The sequence below is a fragment of the Elgaria multicarinata genome, chromosome 13, assembly GCF_023053635.1.
Source record: "Elgaria multicarinata webbii isolate HBS135686 ecotype San Diego chromosome 13, rElgMul1.1.pri, whole genome shotgun sequence".
Taxonomy (NCBI): Eukaryota; Metazoa; Chordata; class Lepidosauria; order Squamata; family Anguidae; genus Elgaria; species Elgaria multicarinata.
In genome coordinates this window covers 14,856,475-14,872,279 of record NC_086183.1, presented here as the reverse complement: position 1 = coordinate 14,872,279, position 15,805 = coordinate 14,856,475, and the positions used below count along the sequence as shown (strand labels likewise).

The 15,805-nt window shown below is 43.9% G+C and overlaps 1 protein-coding gene across 3 annotated transcripts in view; it reads right to left on the bottom strand.

Annotated features, from left to right (window-relative positions):
• THRAP3 (thyroid hormone receptor associated protein 3) overlaps window positions 1-8,114 on the bottom strand; it is a 37,100-nt gene extending 28,986 nt beyond the window's left edge. For all 3 annotated transcript variants that reach the window (XM_063140167.1, XM_063140168.1, XM_063140169.1), the window contains exon 1: window positions 8,032-8,114. The gene's annotated coding sequence lies outside the window, so the exon portion shown is untranslated. The remainder of the gene's footprint in view (window positions 1-8,031) is intronic.
• Window positions 8,115-15,805: the final 7,691 nt, after the last annotated feature.

Genomic DNA, 15,805 nt, shown 5'->3' with positions numbered 1-15,805 from the left:
TTCTGTTGAGCCTTGATTTCACCTGCATGGGGGAGGGTGGGGGAAGAAAAGTGGAACTGAGAAGTTGTGGGGGGAGGAAAGGAAGGGTCTCCCTCCTCTCAGGAAAAATGGACAGAGAGGGCTTTGAAAGAAATTAAAGACAGATAAGAGGAGGAAAAGGAGGATCATCATCATCTGGGAATAGAAAGGAAGGAGATAAGAGGAAAGTTGTTATAGGAGGAAATGAATGTAAAAACAACAAGAGGGAGGAATGAAAGGCAACTGGAGGAGGGAATAGGTCCGTTAAATATTTAAGGAAAAGAAAGAATAAAGGTATTTTCAGAGGCATGGGGATGGAGGAGGGAAAAAAGAAAACAAATATCTTCTCCCCTTAAGAGGCATCTAAATCAGCACATTCTGCTTAAAATGGGGATGCTGAGCCACATATAACCTCAGAGCCAATGTCTGTACTTAATGAAGGAAGCTGATGGAGCTCCAGGTCCCAAGAAATTCACAGTGACAAAGAATTTAGCTATTTCCAAAGAGGGATTAGTTAACAATAGAAAGTGTTATCAGTAATTGCCAACTGATGATGTCAAAGTCTGTCTCCAGTAATGTTATAACTAGCTCTGCTTACACACTGCCATTTTGTGGCTGGTGAGCCTCAGTCATTTTCAGCTCTCTCAGATGGGTCCTTCAGTAAGTCATTTTGACTTACTGACAAATTATCCATGGTGTGGAGGAAGTGGACAGAGAAGTTATTCTCCCTCTCATATGATACTAGAATTGAGAATTATTAGGTGAAACATATTGGCAATAGATTCAAGACAAACAAAAGAACATACTTCTTAACATATGCTTAATTAATGCATAGAATTGACTTGATAGCTACTGGGCTATATGTGTTTTAAAGTGGATCAGACTTCTATGAATTTGTCTATTGGTAAGTATTAATCATTACAGCTGTATAAAACCATCTGCAGAGGTCGTCCCACCACTGAATACCAGCTACTGGGAAGCTGCAGCATGCCCTCATCTGGTTCCACAAAATAATTAAAAACAGTCAAAACACAGACGTCTAAAGAGATTCCTTTCTCTGCTATTCAAATCACTATTAACTATCCACAACACCAAGGTAACCCAACAAATAATTCTGAAATATGGGGAGAAGATCCTGCCAAATCAAAAAAGGAAAGTACATTCCCCTGAAACTCCCTAAAGGATAACATTGCAATAGCAAGAAGAGGGAGAATTAGAACTGTAAATGTAGTCCATCAGTGGAAAACAAGGATTGTGCTCAAGATGACAAACTAAAGAGGAATTTTAAAACTCACTGCTCTATAATAAGATACACCCAAATCAATTCTAAAAAAACCTTTGAACAGATCAGAAAAGAGGCCACTACCTTGATTGAGTACAGTATGTGAGAAATCGGCAACGCACAATTAACTGCAGATCCAGGGTGAAGTGGGGGCTACACTTTGGTCCTCACAGAAGCTAGTTAACTCTCACCTCATACTAATCATTTTCTGTGTTCCACTCAAACAGAACCTTATCTCTCTCTACTTCCCTCAGATTGGAAAACAATTACTTCTGAAAATGGCAGTGAGCCATCTTAAAGAACACAATGGCTTTTGCTCTGTACTGCTTAAAATGGTTTTGACAGAAAACAGCTGAAGCTTGAGGTGTACTAGCAGAATAATCCAGGACAACTTGACCAATAAAAAACATTGCAACCTCTGTATTTAACTACCATAAGGCTGTTCTCAGTTGGAATTCTATATTAGTTGGAAGTGTCTAAAAACCCAGAAAGTGAAGATTGTTTCCAATAAGTCTAGAAGACCTTTTGAAAAAGCTGAAGAGAGAAGGTTGTCAGAATTTCGGGGTGGGTGGTAGGTGGGGAGAGTTCGTTTTGCAATATTTCACTGGTGCAAATTACCTTTAGAACAGTAATTGTTTTATTAGATTACATTAAAGATATGTTTTACAGAATTATGATTTTCAAAAGGCAGCAAAAAGGTGGAATATAGATTCCATCTCCAAGTATGAATGATTAAAAATTTTAATCTGACAATTTTTATAAAGTTCAGTGAGCAAAGAAGTGGTCCAGTTTTATTCTGTATTGGAATAGAACATATAATAAGAAATTCAACTGTCCATTTATGTTCTAACTTGTTTTATATGTAGATACACTTTAAAAAAAACACCTATCCTTTTCATAATCTCCTCAGCACTACAAGTTCGCATGACACAATAAGCCAGAACACTGATGCAAACTTCTTGATCGCTCCCACTAGGCTCTTCTTTCAAGTTAGAACAGCTAAACTGCAGGCCTTCCATCTGTGGTTTATCATGATATGTGAACTGTGAATTCTAGCTTGTCTTACTCCAGATAAACAAGAGCATATGGCACTGTTTGTTTCTAGCTTATGACTCTGGTTCATCCGGGGAGAGACAAACCAGAGTTCCTAGTTTGTGGTTTGTTTAGCCATTCCCGCTTTCAGTGGGAGCAATCAGGTAGCATACACCAGTAAACTGGCTTGTCCACAATAATTGTGAAATAATAATAATAATTTGATTTATATAACACCCAATAGCCAAAGCTCTCTGAGCAGTTTACAGAAATTGTGGTAAGTGAGTGACTTGCTCAAGAGTACCTAGTGGCTCCTTGATGAAGCATATTCAATGACGGGCTGGCAAAGAACACTACAAAATTAGTCTGTACAGCATATGGTCTGTCACCTCTCCTTTTGGAAACAGCTGTGGCAAAAAGAAGTGACAGGTGACTTTCTACAAAGCCTTTCCGATTCATGTGGGGCCTGCCACAAAGCCAGGAGCAAACACAAGGAAAAGTCATTTCGCAATACAGTGATGCTCCAGAGCATGTGCAACAGAAAGGATGTTTTCAACCTTTATGTAAGGGCAAGTGGGAAGGCTTGGCAGAAAGGAGAGTGATGATAAAACGCAGTGAGCATTCCTCGGGGAAAGGTAGAGATGTGAAGGCCCGGGGGAAAAAACTGAAAAATTTGGGGGGAACCAGTTTCCCCCCGTTTTTCCCAACCCCTTTTTTTTGGGGGGGGGGTTGTTTCCAAAAAATTGAAAAAATGGATTATGGAATGTTTTATTTTTGCATGATGAATGAAATGTTTAAGACAAGGTGTTCAGGTATTTACTTCTCCAAATTATTTCTAAACACTATGTACAGTATCAGATTATTACAATTTCTGTGCACCGAGGACAAGCAAGTCCTAGATTACAAACTGAGACTACAACTCTCAAATGCACTGCCATTGAAGCAGAGACTGAAACTGATAATGATAGCTATAGCTCAGAATATGAGCCTGATTAAATTTCTTGCATATTCACTGAATCTTTGTCCCCGCCTTTTTCTTATTTATTTTTGTGGGAATGAGCGCTTTATGTCTGCATGACACTGGTGAACTAGCAGAGACAGAAATTCTTTGTTACTGATAAATTCTTTTAAGGTTGATGGTTTCTTCTGAGTTTTTTTTAATTGTTTTTTGCCTGCTCCTCATAAACTGGCAAAACTAAAGAGGTTTCTTACAGTTCAGGTGTTCCTTACCGTTCACGAGCTTGTAGCTCCATTTGTTACCAAGAAAAGGTAAAAATTTAAAGAAGTAAATTCAATTTGTAATAATTGTTTGAATACACTGTACTTTTAATATACCAAATGTAGTAATTTTATGCCAAACAAACTTGTACATCATTACATTTTTTGTTCCTAAAGTAACAAAGTGACTTTTAATCTGTAAAAACTGCTAATATTGTACTTTTTTTTTCAATTTTTCCAAAAATTTCCACTTTTCAGAAAAAATGGAAAAATGTTTTTTTTCTATGGCTTTAAAACTTCCAGAAATGTTACATTTCTAGGGAAAGGAAGGAGAAATTCCAGGCATTTTATTTTAAAGCTTATAATAAGAACAGTTTTAGGACATTAGGTTCAGAAGGATCCCTTAACATAGCTACAGATGCATCTGGTCCACTTGAAAAAAAGTAGCATGTTTTCAAATCAAAACTATTCACAGAGCTAGCTGCCAACCCACTGCCATTCACAGCACAAGATTAGTTATGAAGAATGGCATAAAACATAAAGGGGCCAAACAAGAGGAGGAGGTCCCTCAAGCAAAAAATACAAAATAAACAAATCAATGCAATGGATTTCCATGGATTACCCCTTTCATGCTCATGGGTTCCTGTCTCTCCAGTTTTTATTGTAAAAGTGGCCTTGTAGACCTTTGGAAAATTAGGGATATTATTCCCCTGGCAGAGCACAGCCTTTGGAAATTCATTTTCCTGGAATACTTTTGCAATTTTTGAAGATCTTAGCGCATGGAAATTTGGAGGAGCAAGCTTGGCTGCCATCCATAATATGCAAAATAAGGTTTGTCATTCTGGAAACAAAAATACAATCTGGACTTTGTCACATTTTGTGACAACATACAATTGATTAGTATTTTATCAGTTTTCCATGAACATAAAAAGAGCCATACTGATCAGACCAAGGATCCATCTAGTCCAGCATTTTGTTCACATAGTGGCCAACCAGCTGCCCACAGAAAACCAACAAGTAGAACATGAGTGCAACAGCACCCTCCCGCCCATGCTACCCAGCAACTAATGCACATAGGCTTACTAGCCTTCTCCTCCAGGAATTTGTCTAACTCCATTTTAAAAGCCATCCAAATTGGTGGCAATTACTATGTCCTGTGGTAGCAAATTCCATAGTTTGACTGTGCACTGTCTGAAGAAGTACTTCCTCTTATCTGTCCAGAATCTCCCACCAATCAGCTTCTTGGGATGATCCCAAGTTCTATTATCATGAGAGAGGATTTGAGTCCACATCACCAGTTTTTCAACATAATGGAAGGGAACATCATTCAGAGACATAGCACATTCTATGCACGTAAAAAGTTCCAAGCATCTTCAGTTAAATATTTCAGGCAGCAGAGCTGGAAAATACCATTAAGTCCTACTGCCAAACAGAGTAGGGCAATTCTGATCATGATCAGCCAAAAGTCAATTTCATGTATCTTGTACTGCAATCAAATGCCCAGTTACAAGTCCCACTAAAACTCAGTGGGATTTACTTCTGATCAGGTTACACATTCCAATGTTTTTGGAAAATATTCAACAGAAAATCAGCTAAAGTGATTTTTAAATAATAAGTTTCTACTGCTACCTAATAAAAAACACACCAGGCTTGATAAACAGGGCAAGCTTAAAGTGTTGCTGAACGAGAAACACTATCAATTTGGGACTATTGGGTGGCACTCTCGTTCTGTCTAGGACTAGTTAACAGCAGCCCCTGGCAACAGCACTATGCATTCTAAATGCAATGCACCCACTACTTTAAAACCAATGATATGGGTTTTCCAGAAAATTCTGAAACAGAAAATTCTCTGGAAAGTTTTCTGCTGCCTTAAATCAATAAATCTGGCTTAGATAAGTATTTAAATAGCAAAAAGAATTCAGTAAAATGCATTTATTTACATGGACATTATTTTTATTGGAAATTATTTTTATTTATACCAAGTCAGATCATTGGTCCATCTACCTCAGTGGCCTTCAATGGTGGGTCACGACCCAAGAAGTGGGTTGTGAGATCAGTCCAGATGGGTCATGCCAAAGCTGTTGCTGCTACATTGGGCAACTGTGAAACTGAGTCCCATTTTGCATGTTGGGAATCTGAGGTGGGTCTCAGGTCTGGACCAGTTGAAGACCACTGATCTAGCTCAATACTGCGGACTAACTGAGAGCAGCTGTCTAAGAGTTTCAGATAGTAGGCACATATATGTGCTTTCTAGGCATAGTCACCTAAAAATCACTTTTACAGTCTTCCCATACTTTCCTCACAATACTTACTCGAATTTTCTTAGCTGCTGTTGCAAATAATGCGACAACATAGGATATACATTTATCCACATCTAGACGTATGCCACTATATCATTTGCTGACCACCCAATATATTGAAACACATAATATGATAGAGCCAGTGTGGTGTAGTGGCTAAAGTGTTGGACTGGGAGTTGGGAGATCCAGGTTATAGCCCCCACTTGGCCATAGAAGCTCACTGGGTGACTTTGGGTCAGTCACAGACTCTCAGCCCAACCTACCTCACAAGGTTGTTGTTGTGAGATTAAACTGGAGTGGAGAAAGAGGAGAATTATGTACGCCGCCTTGGGTTTCTTGGAGGAAAAAAGGTGGAATATAAATGCAATAAATAAAATAATAATAATAATAATAATAATATGATAGAAACTTTGCAACCATCTTCACAAATACACAATTTGTCTCTTAAAAGAATGGTTACATGCCTTCCAAATAAGCAGTTGGCATCTACTGGAACCTAACTTTTGTTAAGGCTTTTCTCATCTGTGGAATTATAATGAAACCTTTGCTTTTAGTTCTGAGTAGTATTGAGTTCATTCTAGTCACCCAGTTTTGATGTGTGTGCTCATTGTTTATGTTACTAATTAATTTTATGAAACAATGCATTTTTAAAACTGGGAAAATGCCCATGGACATTCTGCAATCAAAAAATTTAAGCACACTTCATTGATCGCTTCCTCTTACACACTTTATATATAGATCTAACCCGTCCCCCAAACATCCAAGATGTTTGGATACTTTGAACTTCCAGATGCTTTGAACTTCAACTTCCATCAGCCCCAGCCACCATGGCCAATTGACAGGAATATGAATTGTAGCCCAAAACATCTGGAGGGGAACAGATTGGGGAAGGATCCCATATAGTAACCCTTCCCCAATAACACCTTCAGAAAATGCAAAGCCATTTACCACACTCCTACACGAACATATAGTATATTCCACTAATACATACATTTTAATTTTAAATAAAAGTAACACAGCACACAAGGTATACAGGGGAACTTCTCTCACACACAGCCCCGCTGATCTTTAACCCATCATGCATCAACTAAGCTCAGGATATCCAACGCCTCACATGTCACCTCCTCAACCCAGTCAGCAGCAGGTTCTCAAGTACAAAATAGCCTTCTTTTTCCACTGCATGTCTCATCCATCCAAAAACCTAGCAACATTTTTAAGTGGGATGAAATAGGCATTAGGGAGTGTACCAGGCACATATGGTGTCTCTTCAGCATTGCTGAGCAGTTAAGTGTGATCAGCCCCAAGAATGAAAGCAAAATATGCAATTAATGGGGAAAGCTCTGAGAAAGGAAATACATACGAAGCCTGTGGCACAACTCCATCCCCTATTGCAGCTCTCCCCAACCTGGCTGCACTTCAACAAGGGGGGGCAGCTGGTTAGGGGGCACCCCAAAGAAACCAGGCTAAATCTAAATAACCGCAATGACCACATGCTGTTCCCCCGTTGGTTGGTTTATTTATTCGATTTATACCTCGCTTTTCCACAAAGAAAATGGCGCTCAAGGCGCGTTATCCCGCCTCCATGTCCCTCCCCGTCCTCTGTTGACTTCTTCGAGATTATAAGGCCCTCTGCCTAGACGCTTTGAGCTATCCTAAGGGAAGAAAAGCAGCACAAAAACACCTCTAATATACGCGCCACACACAACTGAGGCGCGCCCTGCTGTGACCGGGCGGGCGGCGGCCTGTTCCCTCCCACGCGGCACGACGGCCTTTCGGGTCCAGGCGTCAACGCCACTCCGAAAGGGAGCGCGGGCGGGCGGGCGACAGCGCAGGCTCTCCCTCAACCCCTCTCCCTGGAGGAGACTCGCCAAAGCCCGGGCGCCTTACCAAAGCGGCTTTGGGGGGAGCAAGGGGAAGGCCCCGATTCAGCCCCGTTATACAGGCATCCCCCCACTCCGCCTCCCGCTGGGCTTTGACCTACCAGGAAGAGGCGCCTCTCGGGCCCGCGACGTCCCTCTCTTCCCCGCCCCCGCGCTCGAAAGCCCGCGCACCCCCTCCCCCACCCCTCCTCGCGGGTCCAACGCCCGTCCGGCTCAGCGGTGTGAGGTAAAACAGAAACCTCCACTACCCTTTCCCCTCTGAGGGGGAAACTGAAAACATAGCGCCGAACCTCTCACTCACCGCCTCGACGCGGCCTTCGCTCGCTCGCTCGCTCGCCCGCCCGCCTTTGCCGCCTCACGGTCCACCTCCGCAGCAACAGCAGGCCCAGGCACTCTGCGCGCGCAACACTGCGAAGGGAAGTGAGCCGAATGGGAGATGTAGTTCTTCCGACGTCTGGGTCCTCTGGCCGCCACGGAGAGAGCACTACGACTCCCGGCATGCCCGCGTCCGCCATCGGCTGACACGCGCCGCACGCTCTCCAAACTGAAAACGCTACTCCCCCTACCTGTTCTCTCCGGCCGCCGGAGACGTACTTAGGGCTGATGGGAGATGGAGTCTTTCTGTGTCTTATGCTGCGATAGGTGGTCATAGAGGCGCCTGGCGCGGAGGGACTACAAATCCCAGGCAGGGTGGGCGAGCCGTAAAGCCTCGAGAGGGATTGCACCCGAGAGCAGTGTGCTGGCGGGGTGGGGAGCGTTCTGCTGGTGGTGAAATGGCTCCCTCTCAGGGCCTTGGTAGACGCTGGTGGTTTCTGAGGGGCGGAAGGCAGGATTGAATGGGGTGGTGTCAGCTGAATGGCATTAATTAGTATTCATATTAACTAACTAATGTCTCATTCCTGTCCACACTTAACCACGAGCAACTGAACTCAGCCAGGCTTACTTCCGAGTAAGCAAGCACAAGGTTGCACCATAAATAACTACACCTGAGCCCCTGAACGCCTGAATTTGATAAGCGTTGCTTGCACCTCCTCGCCCAGTGAAGAGCACAGGCCCAGGACTGAGCCCTGCCGTACCCCACTTGTTACTTCCCCCTAGTTTGAGAAGGTACCGTGGACTCTATGAGTCGGATTCTGTAGCCAACTGTGGATCCACCTAATAGTTGTTCCTTCTCGCCCACTTTTAGCTAGTTTGTTAATCAGAATATCATGGGGCGCTTTGTCAAAAGCTTTCCTGAAGTCAAGATATGATAAAAGAATGAGATCAGATTAGTCTGCCAGGATTTGTTCTTGACAAATCCATGCTGGCTTCTAGGAATCACTGCACTAGAAGGTGCTGGCAGACTGACTTCTTTATAATCTGCTCCAAAAATTTCCCAAGGATGGATGTCAGACTGAGTGGTCTGTAGTTCCCAGTTTCCTCCTTTTTGAAGATAGGGACAACGTGAGCCCTCCGCCAGTGGTCTGGCACCTCACCTGTCTTCCATAATTCGCAAGATAATAATGGTTCGGAGAGTTCTTCTTCTAGCTCCTTCATTACTCTAGAATGCAGTTCATCGGGCCCTGGAGGAACTCATTCAAAGAAATTAGGTGTTACTTGACCATTTGTTTATTAATCTCAAACTGCAATCCTGCCCCTTCAGCTTGTGCTTCACTTTTTCCGTGTGTGTGTGTGTGATACACCTGCTTTTGGGAGAAGACTGAGCCAAAGTAGGAATTGAGCACTTTGTCCTTTTCTTTGTCATCTGTTATCAGTTTGCTATCCTCATTAAGCAGTTTCTTCTGTCTTTTACTATTCACGTATCTGAAGAAAGCCTTTTTATTGCTTTTATCATCTCTTGCTAGTCTCAGCTCATTTTCAGCTTTAGCATTCCTGATGCCATTTCAGCACTTCTGTGCTAACTGTCTGTACTCTTCTTTTGTGGCCTGGCCTTCCTTCCACTTCCTATATGTATCCTTTTTTTTGTTTTCAGGTCATGTCTAAGCTTTTTGTGGAGCCACATTGGTTTCTTCCATTGCCTTCTATCTTTTTTTCTTGTTGGAATTATTTGCAATTATGCCTTTAAAATTTCCTTTTTTAAATACTCCCACCCATCTTGGATTCCTTTCCTCATTAGGGCCACTTGCCATGGAACCTTACTTATAGCTCTGAGTTTATTAAAATCAGCTTTCCTGAAATCCAGAGTATGCGTACAGCTACACTGAGCTTTTACTGCCTTTAAAATCAAGAATTCAAGTATGATGTAGTCACTTTCCCCCAGAGCTCCAGTAATTGCCACTTTATCCACTAAGTCATCCCTACTGGTCAATATCAAGTCAAGGATAGCTGATCCTCTAATTCCTTCTTCCACTTTCTGTCTCACTGCTCTTCCCCTCACCTCACTATCTCACCCACCCCCGTGCCATGTCTAACCTAATGGGGGTGCCCCTCTCTTCCCCTCTGTAATCCCACTGCTGAAGCACATAATGGACACATTCAGAAGGCTAATAAAATGAATAAATTAAAATAACAGTCTATGGTCCATATTCAAATAGCAAATTAGACCAGAATTAATAAAGTGCAGACCTATCTGACTATCTCCCTGTATCAGTACTTAATGCTATAATATAAATACCCTGTGGGGAAGAAGTGAGGGAGACAGGAGCATAGAGTGATAATATGGAAAGGAGGACTGGGCTCCTGTATCTTTAAGAGTTGTATTGAAAAGGGAATTTCAGCAGGTGTCATTTGTAGGCATGCAGCACCTGGTGAAATTCCCTCTTCATCACAACAGATAAAGCTGCAGGAGCCTTGCCCTCTTTTGTATCTTGTCAGTTTAGTATAGCTCCTAATATAGCTCAAGGGATGAACCAATCTGATTTAAACTTGGCATGCTAAGTAAAAGCCCTCCTTGATAGCTATCACTGTGCCAATTTTGATCTCTTTATCTTTAAAAATGAGGGAGCTGCAGGCAAGGAGGATGTATTTTCCACATTTCCTTTAAGGTGAAAATGCCTCCTCAGGAGTAAGAACATAGAGTTCAATGGGAGCTCTCTCCCTCCCCCTTCACAGTTGAGTGGAGAACCACCCCACCTTCCTCTTTTGTTAGCAAGACCACCCTTAGACACACACGCCCTCAACAAAGAATGGGATGGTCAGATAGAACGCAACCATAGCAATACACAGGAGGGAGGAGCGCTTTTATTTCGCAAGGAGAGAAAATACAGACTTCCCCTGCTCCAAAAAGAAAGGAAACATGGAGGGGAAGAGGCAAATTGAGTGCAGGACATGGACAACGTCATGTGAATATGGGACTGCAAAACCACATACCAGGCATGGTGAGTGTGCGATAAATTGCTGGTGTGATGGAGCTCAGAGAGACCATCAGGGCCTGTTCCAGTTTAACCCCACCCCCAGGACTAATTGGCATCATGACTCTGTGAGGAAGAAGGGGCTGTTGGTCTGTCCCTCCTTTGAGAGATGGGATGGGAGAGCATGGCCTTCCCACCAGCCCTGCTGAATCAGTCTCCTTAATTTCTCCCCACCCCACCCCGTCTTCCTTCCCCGTCCCCTTTTTCTCATGTGTCATGTCTTTTTTTTAGAATGTAAGCCTCAGGGCAGAGACTATCTTCTTTACGTACTGATTGTAAGCCGCTCCAGGAGCCTTTTTGGATGAGGTGCAGGATAAAAATACTGTACATACATGCATACATAAATACTACAAGAATCAAAGTGCAGATTTCTCCCCCTTCAGGGAACTTTTTTCCTTGCTTTCATTTTAAACCAAACACTGACACCTCATGGCTAGGAAAGGTACATAAGCCTTTATCCAGCACTAGCCATGTGTAAAAACTGTACTTAAGGGGTGACTGCTTGTGCCAGAGGGCAGGTGGGGAAGTACATCAGGGTACACATTCCACTGAAAGCAAAACTGTACAGACGGACAGGCGCATTTGGATACAAAATATTGCTGTGGATCCTAGCCTGCTTCTCCAACTCGGATCTCTTTCTCTGGACTGGGGTGTTAGTGTTGGAAAAGAATTGATTTTGCTGAAGAGATTTTTCCAAAATAGAAAAATAAAATAGAATTAAAGCAACCTACACTTTTAAAAACAATTTTAAATGTTTCTCCCAATTGCCCTGTGGGAACTATGCTTGCCAACGTTGAGCAAGCCCATGTGAAAAAGTAGAGAATTCAACTTAGACCATGAACATCTTTAATAGTACATAGTGTGTTGCTTTTCCAAATGTCTTGTTTGGAATGCTTTGGGAACAAAACATGCTTACTTAAGGCCAAACTACACATGATGCTAAACATAACACTTCAAGTCCTACAAATCAATGCGTAACTCTAAATAGTAGACATGGGGGCAGGAATTGCTGGGTGGTACCACAAGGCCTGGCGCTGATTATGTTCAAGCAATGGGAAGGGTACTTTGAAAAAAATTATAATCCAGAGGGAATGATCTACTTGACACAGATGCCACTCCCCAACATTCTAGAGACAGACCCATGGTCAGATGTTACCACCAGCGAGGTTAAAAGACTAATCTCTAGCTTAAAAAGAAGGAAAGCCCCAGGGAAGATATGTTACCCCCAGAGATTTTTTTGGAAAATGAGCTCTGGTGGGGCCCAATTCTGGCTAAAATGTTTACTTTTATCAACCAACATGGTAAATTTCCCAATGGCTGGGCCCAAAGTATAGTCATCCCAATTTATAAGAAGGGCAACAAATCATTACCAGCCAATTACCGACCCATCAGTTTGCTAGACGTGTCCTCAAAACTATATACTAAGTTTCTCTTAAAAGTTGAAGACTGGGTTATTCAAAATAACATCATAGGAAACTAACAAGCCAGCTTCTGCTGTGGCAAATCGACAATAGACCAGTGCTTCATTTTAAATCATCTTATTTATTTATTTTATTTATTTATTACATTTTTATACCGCCCAATAGCCGAAGCTCTCTGGGCGGTTCACAAAAATTAAAACCACAGTAAAACACCCAACAGGTTAAAACACAATTATGAAATACAATATAAAAAGCGCAACCAGGATAAAACCACACAGCAAAGTTGATATAAGATTAAAATACAGAGTTAAAACAGTAAAATTTAAATTTAAGTTAAAATTAAGTGTTAAAATACTGAGTGAATAAAAAGGTCTTCAGCTGGCGACGAAAGCAGTACAGTGTAGGCGCCAGGCGGACCTCTCTGGGGAGCTCGTTCCACAACCGGGGTGCCACAGCGGAGAAAGCCCTCCTCCTAGTAGCCACCTGCCTCACCTCCTTTGGCAGGGGCTCACGGAGAAGGGCCCCTGTAGATGATCTTAAGGTCCGGGTAGGTACATATGGGAGGAGGCGTTCCTTCAGATAACCTGGCCCCAAACCGTTTAGGGCTTTAAATGTCAATACCAGCACTTTGAATTGGGCCCGGACCTGGACTGGCAGCCAATGAAGTTGTAAAAGGACTGGCGTAATGTGATCTCGCCGGCCAGTCCCTGTTAATAACCTTGCTGCCCTGTTTTGCACCAGTTGAAGTTTCCGGACCGTTTTCAAAGGCAGCCCCACGTATAACGCATTGCAGTAATCCAAACGAGAGGTTATCAGAGCATGGATAACTGTAGCTAAGCTATCTCTGTCCAGATAAGGGCGCAGCTGGTATATCAGCCTGAGCTGATAAAAGGTGCTCTTTGCCACTGAGTTCACCTGTGCCTCAAGTGACAGTTCTGGATCCAAGAGCACCCCCAAACTACGGACCCGATCCTTTAGGGGGAGTGCAACCCCGTCCAGGACAGGGCAAACATCACCTCGCCGGACAGAAGAACCACCCGCTAACAGTACCTCCGTCTTGTCTGGATTGAGTTTCAGTTTATTAGCCCTCATCCAGTCCATTACCGTGCCCAGGCACTGGTTCAGAACAGCCACTGCCTCACCTGGGTTTGATGAAAAGGAAATGTAGAGCTGGGTATCATCCGCATATTGATGACACCTCAGTCCACATCTCCGGATAACCTCCCCCAGCGGCTTCATGTATATGTTAAACAGCATGGGGGATAAGATAGAGCCCTGTGGAACCCCGTGGCTTAGGTGCCACGGCACAGAGCAATAATCCCCCAGCACCACCTTCTGGAATCGGCCATCCAAGTAGGAGCGGAACCACTGCAACGCAGTACCTCCAACTCCCAGCTCAGACAATCTATCCAGAAGGATACCATGGTCGATGGTATCGAAGGCCGCTGAGAGGTCCAGGAGAACCAACAGGGTCGCACTCCCCCTGTCTCTCTCCCGACAGAGGTCATCCCACAGGGCGACCAAGGCAGTTTCCGTTCCAAAACCAGGCCTGAAACCCGATTGAAATGGATCTAGATAATCCGTTTCATTCAAGAGTGCCTGGAGTTGTCCTGCAACCACCCGCTCAAGCACCTTGCCCAGGAAAGGGATATTAGCCACCGGCCTGTAGTTGTTAACATCTTCCGGGTCCAGATTAGGCTTCTTCAGGAGTGGTCTAATTGCCGCCTCTTTTAAAGAGGCCGGCACCACTCCCTCTCTCAAGGAGGCATTTACAACCTCCTGGACCCAGCCGGCGATCCCCTCCTTATTTGATGTAATGAGCCACGAGGGGCAAGGGTCAAGCACACAGGTGGTCGACCGGACTTGGCCAAGCACCTTGTCCACATCCTCGGGCCTCAAAAACTGAAACTCATCCAATAAAACTGAACCGGACGGCGCTCTGAATGCCTCTACTAGTGGTGCTGCATTAAGTGTGGTGTCCAATTCATGACGAATCTGAGCGACTTTATCTTCAAAGTGCCGTACAAACTCGTCACAGCGTGCTACCGAGGGTTCCACCATCTCTCGCCCTGGCCCAGAGTGTAACAGGCCGCGAACCACTCGGAAAAGCTCCGCCGGACGACACTGAGAAGACGCAATGCTGGTGGAAAAGAACTGAGAGAATCTTAGAGAGAAATACTCCTGCTACCCAAAAAAGATCTATATGCCACATTCATAGACCTAACCTCAGCCTTTGATAGGATTAGTAGGGAAAGATTATGGTACAAGTTATGGCATCTCGGGATGGATAGGCATCTTCTGATTTTGATAAAAAAAAACCTATATACAAATACGACTATCCAAGTTAGAGCTGGAAGGGGAGGACAGCTGCTGGAAGAAGTTAAAACATCCATAGGGGTCAGACAGGGTGGCTTATTAGCACCTATCCTGTTTAATATATACATAAACGATATTATTTGGTAGGGATGTGCTCCGCTTCTAATCGGACTGGCGAATTAGAAGCGGAGCGGGGTGCTTCGCCTCCCCTTAAGGCAGAGGCGAAGAGGATTGGGGGGCCGGCGGAGCGTGGTGAAGAGGATCAAGGTGAAGGCGGATCCTTCGCCTCGATCCGGAGCTCCGCCGGAAAGGTAAGTGGGGTTTACTGGGCCCTGCCGCTGTCGCTGTCGCCCATGCGGCAACAGCGGCAGGGCCCAGTAAACCGCCCCTCCTCTCCCTTACCTGCGTCCATCCGCGGTCCGTCGGCTTCTTCAATTGAGCCCGCGGTTCAACCAGGAAGTCTGGGCCGCACGGCCCAGACTTCCTGGTTGAACCGCGGGCTCAATTGAAGAAGCTGACGGACCGCAGACGGAGGCAGGTAAGGCCCCCCTCCCCCTTGGTCCCTTATTTGGTATCTGTCAAGTAATTCAAACTTTCCTGTAGTCGTTGGTTCGAGAAAATTGAACATACTGATGTATGCGAATGATATGGTGTTATTATCACAGAATTTAATAGGAATGAGAAGAATGCTTAAAGCTTTTGGGGAGGCCTGTAGGAAGGGACACCTGTGTATAAACTACTTAAAAACTAAAGTAATGGTGTTCGGCTCCCGCCCCCCTCAACACAACTGGACGCTAAACGGTCACCCTCTGGAACAAACAAACCAATTTAACTATCTAAGTATTTGCTTCAATCAATATGGCTCATGGTCCAGCCATTTGGCAGCAACAAAGCTGAAAGCACAAAAATCAAAGCGAACTGTGTTCAGATTCGCTAAGGTCAGAGGTGGACAGCTAGTAGCCCCGGCTAGTAGAGTATTTATAGCAAA